We start from the raw sequence: 8,402 nt of genomic DNA, 5'->3' as shown, positions 1-8,402 counted from the left end.
TGCCTTTCTCCTTGGTCCTTCCTAACCTCACCAGGAATGTATAGCTGCATCCTTAAGCAAGTTTTCTTCATAGGAAGCCAAGTACGGAAAGCAACTCTCCACAAGAACCTCCTGTCATCAAACTAGATGTCAACCAGAATCTCCCCAGCCAGCCTCCTGCTACTCCTGAGCAGCACCTTAGGCATGCCCTGAACATTCAGGAAGACAACGTATTTCAACCCTCTCCCATCTTGCCAGCACTACTGAGAAACATAAGGCTGCTATTCATTTGACAGCAATGTACTCTGCTGTACAAAACCCACTGTACAAGAAATTGAGTCTGTGACACAATTGTTCAGCTTTCCCACAGTCACTGGGAATTATGACTCTGTCCTGCTATGTGTTGAGGCTGTGCGCACAAAGCCTGGCTCTGCATCAGCCCGCTTAAATTGAGGTTGGCTGCAAAGCTGGAGTTCTAGACTCTGGATTTCAGTTGGCGTCTAGCATGCAGATTGGTCAAGATTGGAAAATACTGGCATATACATTGAAGAGCCTGAGCCAGTGGCTGACATACAAGTCATCTGCTGGTCTCGGCCCTGGATTTCAGCACCCTGGATATGAAAGTGCTTCTTCCATCACGATGAAGTTTCTGACCTGCATCGTCTTCTGTAAAACCTTGGCTAGTGGTCCCAACAGCAAGCTGAACCAGTGTAACACACCTGACATTTGAAGCTTTGTGTCATGTTTAGGTAAGTTAAACCTCCAGATCTAAACCACTTCTTGTTTTAATTTGTAAATAGCGATGCATAACGGATGAGTTTGTACAGGAGTAGTCCATGAACCTAGCTGTTTGTCTTTTTGTAATTAAGCAAAAGGCTAGAATTATAGGAAAAAGCAAAAGCAGATTATTTTTTTGTACATGTTTTGGCTTTCTGTCTCAGAAACAAGCAGACCTAGTGGACATTGGTATCCATGGTTAAGGGAGGGGGAGGGCAGCTTCTCAAAAAGTAATTTTATTTTTTGCCAGATCCTTTTAACACTTGAGGTAAAGGTAGATTAGAATAAGCTCTGCATCAATGTGGAGGTTAAGATGGTAAAAGTTTTTTTTTTAAATCATTATAAAAGACATTTCCTGAGCTATCTAATTTAAAGAAGTTACCTATTCCACAGAGGTAATATTGCATTTAAATAGGAGCCCAGATTTTAGAAAAATTTGCCTCGTGACCCAAAGTCAGAATTGACTTTTCTTTGGCAGAAGGTAAAATATTTCTGAAAAACCACTCCTTTTTAAAGCATCCTGGAATGCAGATATTAACAATTTTACTCCTTATGTCCAGAAAGGGTTGTATGTTTGGGGAGAATGGGGCAAAGCATGCCACAAAATCCTTCTTCTAAAAATAAATAGCATTATTAAGTCAGTTGTTTCCTTGTTAATATTTATGAATAACCACACAAAATTCTCTACTGGTGAGGGAAACATCAAGAGTTGGTTAGTGTCGGTCTTTCTTTCTCTTTTGAATTCTTCTCTCGCATTGTTTTTCCTTGTACTAGCTCTCAATTTCTTCATATTGCTTAGATCTTCCTGTCCGCTTTTCATTTTGTCCTTCCCCCAAAGCTATGTTAAGCCAACAAACTTGTGAACTCTTTTGCCTAACAGGTGCCTTTATTTCGGGTGTATCACATATTAATGTGTACCCCAAGTGGGGATTGTAGTGTTGGGATTTTATCGTGCACCAAAACAACAGCAAGATGCTTGTAGGTCAAAAATCCCTGCAGCCTGGGTTTTATTCATGCCAGTATATTAAAAACTGGATGGGAAAAAAAAAACCACCGACCAAACAACCCAACCCAAACCCTCTTCATTTTGTCCTTGAAACCTCACAGAGAGAGATACTTCATGAAAGGAACAGAGGTATTTTTTCCGTAACTGACAGCAGGCCTGTGTCACTTGCTATAAGGATCTGATGCACTTTAATCCTTAAGGTTATTCACTGTATTTCCACTTACTCAGGCACTTAGGCTCTCTCTCCCTGTCACTTGTGCTTTCCATGTACATTAGTGTGCTTATAGATGCTAGTGAGCATACCTAGCTGAACTACTACTGTCAAAAGAGAATTTTCCGTTTTAGTTTTAGGCTACACTGAAAGGTTCTTAGAAAATGTCATGAATAGACAGCATGCTGAAGGAGCCACAGTCATCAGATTCATAATTGGAGGTCTCATCTTCCATAATAATTTTAACATATAGTTCTTCATTTGATAACATAAGAAGGTATGGTAACTTGTTATGTGTGTCTCCAAATTACTCAAGTATAGTAACTAATTATGTTTGTCTCCAAATTACTCAATGTCAAACAGACATTTAATTGAAAAAAGTCTACTTGAAAAGTTTGAGAGAGAAGCTGGCTAGTTAAAAAGTTCCAAAGGTAAACTTTTGCTTGTTTATGAAAACATAATTATCAAGGGAGAGAGACGATGTAAATATGATGGTTCGATAAGGCCGATGATTACCAAAAGCCAAATGATAATGAAAATAAAATAGGGTTTTGAATTAAGATGACCTAATTTTATTTCCCTTCTCCCACTGACTGGCTTTAATAACTTTTAAGGAATGTGCTGTTCTGCATGACCACACCAATATTGCATCCTCTTCTGAGCTGTGAGTCCTCCTCTGCATTTTTTGTGAAATACAGTGAAATTAAAATGACTGATAATTGAGCTTGTAAGACAGTTTGGCAATCATAAGGGTGATCCTAGTTTTGATACAGCCAAGAGACTTGCCAGCATTATTTTTTGTTATATTAAGGGGAAAGAAAAAAGTCAATTCGCAGATAACATTTGCTGGTTAATCTAAGGCCTGGGTGTCCTTATATTTTGTTTAACCTCTTCACAGATGTTTGATGGAATGTGGACAGATAATTGAGTACAGGATCAAGTCTTATTCCTGGAACGGCTTTTATGGCTACTGAGGTAAATTTTCTTGGTCTGATAACATCAAGAAAGCTTTAAGTAAATGGAATATCTTGTATTGTGGTCAAAGAGATATGAAACATAGCACTGTAATAACCAAGGCAGTCTTATTACGAAGAAATATACCAAAGGAAAACAATAGCATTCTCACTTAAAAATATAAATTAAAAAATTGCAATCAGAATTCAGAAAGGGAAAATTGATTCCACTTCTTAAATCCATATAACTGCATGCAGTAATAAAATGTGTTAAATCCAGTAGCACCTAGTCACTATTTCCTTTTCCCTCTATATACAATATACTCACTGTCTGCTTCAGTTCTGATGAAGGTGATAATCACTTGCTGCCAAACCAAAAGGAAAAGCAAACCATTATTATTCTCATGGTAGTAACAGGGGGGTTTGCAATGAAGGAGTGTGTGCGCTCCAATTATTTGACTTCCTGTCAGAAAATTATATGTTACTATGTTTGTTTTCTGCTTTCCAGTCAACGTGCTTACAGCACTGCATTTTCTAATCTTTCTGGTGCACAGGCTGACATTGCAGCACCACAGTGTAGTCTGTTACCTTCTGTCACATCTGCTTAGATCCAAAGTAACATGTATATACTAAGACACAACCTGATGAAACACACCACATTGGCAACATAAAGTCATGCTCTTTCTTGGCCTTGGGGACAAGTGTGGAAACTGAAATTCTAATACAAACGGTACTGCAGGCAATAGTGCATTTGTTTACTGGATTCATTGATTAAATGAGAATATTCCATGTTCAGTAATGAAAAAAGTTGGTAATATTTCATGAAAACATTTGTTAAAATGTGTGATTTCAACATATGTTTTTTTCTCATTGCCTATTTTGCAAATGTTAATGGGAAAGTCATAAATGAACAGAAGGCCAATCTAAGTCATTCCTACAGCTTATTAGAAACGAATTTCAATACATGATTAAACAATGTACAAGCCTTGTTCTAATCCTATTCATGGAGTGAATTTTATCCTGTAGAAATAATTTTTTTAGAAAGATCATATATAGAAAGCATGTCATGATAGATTTATCAACAAATCCAATTAAACTAAAAGCTAGAATGTCTGCACTAGAAAAATTGTACAAGAGAAATTGCTTCATGAAGTTAATGATAATGCATTGTCTACTGATGATCCAGCCTTCTGGTTCCAGTTAAGATTTAAAAAGATAAAAAAACCCCAACAAATCAGAATCCTTTGCACTGTCAAAACACAAAAGTATATGACCCTTTTAAACGTAAAGATATTAATAAAAAGAAATCGTAAGGTGTTTATTGCTGGTGGACGATAATGGATGGGTGTGTTCAGGAAATGAGGTTGCTTCAGTGAGAAGGGGGTCTTCTCTGCAACCACGTCACAGGCCCTGTACTGAGTGGTTCATCCCACATGTTTTCCACGTAGAACAAATATTCAGGTATTGTAAATTCTGTTTTCCTGGTAGGGGACCAAGCTGGGTGAGACAGATTGCAACTACTAATTATTAAGACCTTTTATTAATTAAGTTGGTATTATTAATAGAATACAGCTTTTATTATTAATTACAGATAATGATACATCCACTTACTCCCCCAAAGTGGGGGAGTTCACTTCTACACATACTCGCACGGGATGAATCACAGTAATATGGATGGAGCAAAGCTGGGAGGCCCACCACGTGGACAGCCGCAGTGATGCCAGCAGCTTCTAGGTAGGTGTGGAAGACACTTGAGGGGCCTAGTATATAACATCGGCATCTTTGTTTGGGTACAGCAGCCACCATGTTCTTGGATGTGGCCTGAGTGGCACAACCCACTGTTGGTGCTACTGTGTACTGTTGGCCTCAGGCAGACTCAGCAGACTTTTTGTGTTTTGTCCATTTTTGCAGGTTTAGCCAGACAGTCAGTCTGCAGAGCTTATCAGACCTTAGAAAGCTTTTAAACACTGTCTCTCAGTGTATAATTTACCCTCCTTTCAGCTATTTTCTGATAACTTCCTCTCCATCCACACACATTGCACCTCTGGACTAATTTTACACAACTTCACACAGAAGGGTGTGACACAATAACTTTTAAAGATGCATACACAAAATGTTATGATACATTGTCATTTGTATTCCTGCCAGGTTATGCACAGAGTGTTGAGATGCATATCCATAGCTCAACTACCTGGACTATAGTGACAATCTTAATTGATGATTAAGATTTATTTTCCATGCCTTGCTGGATTAATGTGTTTGCAGCCCATTTTTGAACAGGCACGTGAATTCAGGTAACTCATGTATGCTGAAAAGCCTACTAAGGAAAGAAAAAAAAAGCTGAAGAGCTTCCATTTGAATCTGTTTCTTAATTTTTTAGGTGCAGGGCAGGGCGGGGGGGGGGGCGGGGCGGGCGGGAATGCCATCTGTTGTATTTAACCAGTGACCATATCATTGATACTTGAGAAATAAAGGACTCTCCTGTTGGTGTATTGTTGGATCTTGGCTTGCTTATAGTGGTCATTAGAAGAAGAATGAGAATGTTGATTTTGCCATTTAAGTACTGGCTGCATGTTATTTTTTCCATGTTATGTACAGGTTGTTGTCTGTTAAAAGAAAATCAATGCAAGTGCTGAAAGGAAACCTTGTATATTCAACTTTGCAAACAAAGTTCTTGAATAAGCACCAAGAAAAGTAGTAACAGAAAAAATATGAATACCTGACTTAATTACCGGTGTAGACATAAAGCAAGATTGCTTTTTCAAGTGTAGAGAACTGAGTGGAAAAAGCAAAAGAGTATTTCCAAGGAAAATAAAAATGGACTGATAACATATATTTGCATTTCAGCTATGTTTATCTCCTTTCATTTAATACTGATATATCTTAAATGTTTTGTTGATACAGGGGGAAAAGAAGAGAGAAAAAATTAATTCCTCATAGTTTAAATAGAAAGAAAAGAGCATTATTATTATTTCAGTTGTTGGCAAGAATTATTGAATCACCGTTATAATCTTTTAAGTTCTAGCCTCTGAATATTTCAATGCATTCATCTGGGCATTCTGAAGATGAAGGAACTTTAAATAATTTATGATCTTAGGAAAAAAAAAAAAGGCAAGTCTGCAATCCTATGTTTTGGTGGTGGCTTGTTTCTTTTTTTCTTTAAGTGAATTCTACAGAAAAAGTAAAAAGTACAGCTATATTCCCTGCCTGCTCCTGAATCAAGATACAGATACAAAAAATAAACAGACATAACAAGCTAGATGTTGAGTCACTAGATCGAGCATAAACTAATTGCTTGGTTCTCTATTGTATTAATCTGTCTTTAAATTTCACACTGATTTTCTCACTAATTTCTGATTAGTTATAAGAATATTTTTTATATACCATAATTGTTATCACAATGCAGAAGGCTTAAAACCCCCAACAAACAGAATTTTTTCAGCTAAGAAGTAAAGCACATCATTCACCTGAGAAAAACTTGCCTACTAAGAGTAGAAGTAATGATGCCTAGTGCCAGGTTTTTCCAAGATTCCTTCCCATTTAACGTGTAATTTGTAAGTTTCTTGCCAAGACAGAGCTGCCCAGCACAATTAGACTTTCTTGTACTAATGAGAGCTGCAAGAGCTGCCAGTGAAAAAGACAAGCAAACCAGTCCTAAAATCCATAACAGTTTTTTGGGAGGGTGAGAAAACATACATCTAAGGATGAGTTTGGGAAATAAAAAGGGAGCTGTGTGGTCTTTTGTTCATTGACACTGTTTCATAGGCAATATGTAACAGGGGAGAAAAGGGAGAAGGACACCAGCTATTAGATACTGATATTGGCTGGTTCTGTAGCTTTCAATTACAGCCTCTGGTGTCCACTTTGGAAACACTTAGATGTTTAAGAGAAGCAAGAGTGCAAATGTAAGAGAAATATGAGCTACTCTGATGGACTGTAAGAAGCTTTAAGCTTCAGTTATCTGTCTCATTTTTTTGTCAGTCTCTGGTCCCACTTCCACAACTTGTTTAGTATTAAACTGTTTAATTGTTGATACTAAATTCTCAGCTAGAACACAGATGCTGTGGATATGTAAATAGGCAACACCAGAATTTAGAAACTGGTCGGAAGAATAGTGCTTTGTGGATTCATGCAGAATCACGTAGTGAAAAGTGTGTGTGAGCATGTATGTATGTTTCATGAAGAGTTTTGTTAACCTCTGTCTTTAAAAACCTGACACCAAAGAGCCACAGTCTAGGCTTAGAATCTGTGTACTTTCTGGCATAAATTAACAAGATCTGTCTTAACATTTGTGTCCAGTGACTTTAATATAATCTCAAGACATAGTTAAATCTTTAGGTCCTGTATAGGTAATTACTATAATAAGAAGAGATACTTATCTACAGTTAGATTTCTACAAAATAGCCATTGCATTACTACTGTAAAACTAAAGGGGTTTATTAGTGTTTTTTGAACTCTTTACAATGAACACAAAAATAATTCTTCCACTTCACTTTCAGCCCCAGCCAGCTGTAGTGGTTTCCAGGGTACCTTGGTAATATGCCACCAATATACACTGAAAAATGAGAAATAATGCTGATCCAGAAATCCCTTTAATTCAAGCAATTAAAGAGGTATAGTTCTGAGCAAAACAGTTTATATTTATACTCTACATGTTATGCAATTAAAAAAAAATAAATCAAAAGCTCTTTGGGACCATGCATATTTTTAATGAAATCAATGTCAGCATCTAATTACTAATAAGAAACTCTCAATAACAGACCCCTGCAAGAAAGAAAGTTATTTCAGCTTCAGGCTGATAAAAGGATTATTAGGAAACAGCTCTCTGTGTGTGCATGCACGTGTGCATGTCTAAATGTTTAAAAAGTTTTCAAAAATAATACTTTGACAATCATTCACCTCAAGCCCATATAAACAAGACAGTCTTCCCACTAAAAGCAAGTGAGGACATATATCTAAATGTGATGAATTCAGGAGTGTATGGAGTGATGATAATGGCTGTAATAAGTGCACACGTGCATACGTACACAAATCAGACTTTTGGAATCATGATCATGCTCAGATTTTGTGAGAAGTTTTTGTAGTAGGTTTGGTTTTGTTGGTTTTTTTCATACCTACCCATTGCCAACCTATCGTACCTCCTGGATTTCCTGCAGTAGCCTACTGTACACCATGCAGTAGACTTGTTATGTAAAATACCAGCAAAAAAGGTTGACATAATGACTTATTACAATTTAAATCTTACTATACAAAGCTTCACTCAAGTCAATGTGCATAGTACAGAAATGTACAGGGGTACATTTTAGCCTGGTGTGAGAGGAATGAGTCATGCAATTCTCATTATGGTTAATAGAAGAAACACAACTATTGCCTCATGTAATCCACTGGAAGCGCACCTCGCAATTCATATTTAAATCACATAGGGCAGGGCTACTCTGGTAAACAAAGTAAAATAGCTACATTTCAAACTTCAAAG

Source organism: Falco cherrug, chromosome 15 (genome assembly GCF_023634085.1).
Source record: "Falco cherrug isolate bFalChe1 chromosome 15, bFalChe1.pri, whole genome shotgun sequence".
In the NCBI taxonomy this organism is placed as follows: Eukaryota; Metazoa; Chordata; class Aves; order Falconiformes; family Falconidae; genus Falco; species Falco cherrug.
This window is presented reverse-complemented; position numbering follows the sequence as displayed.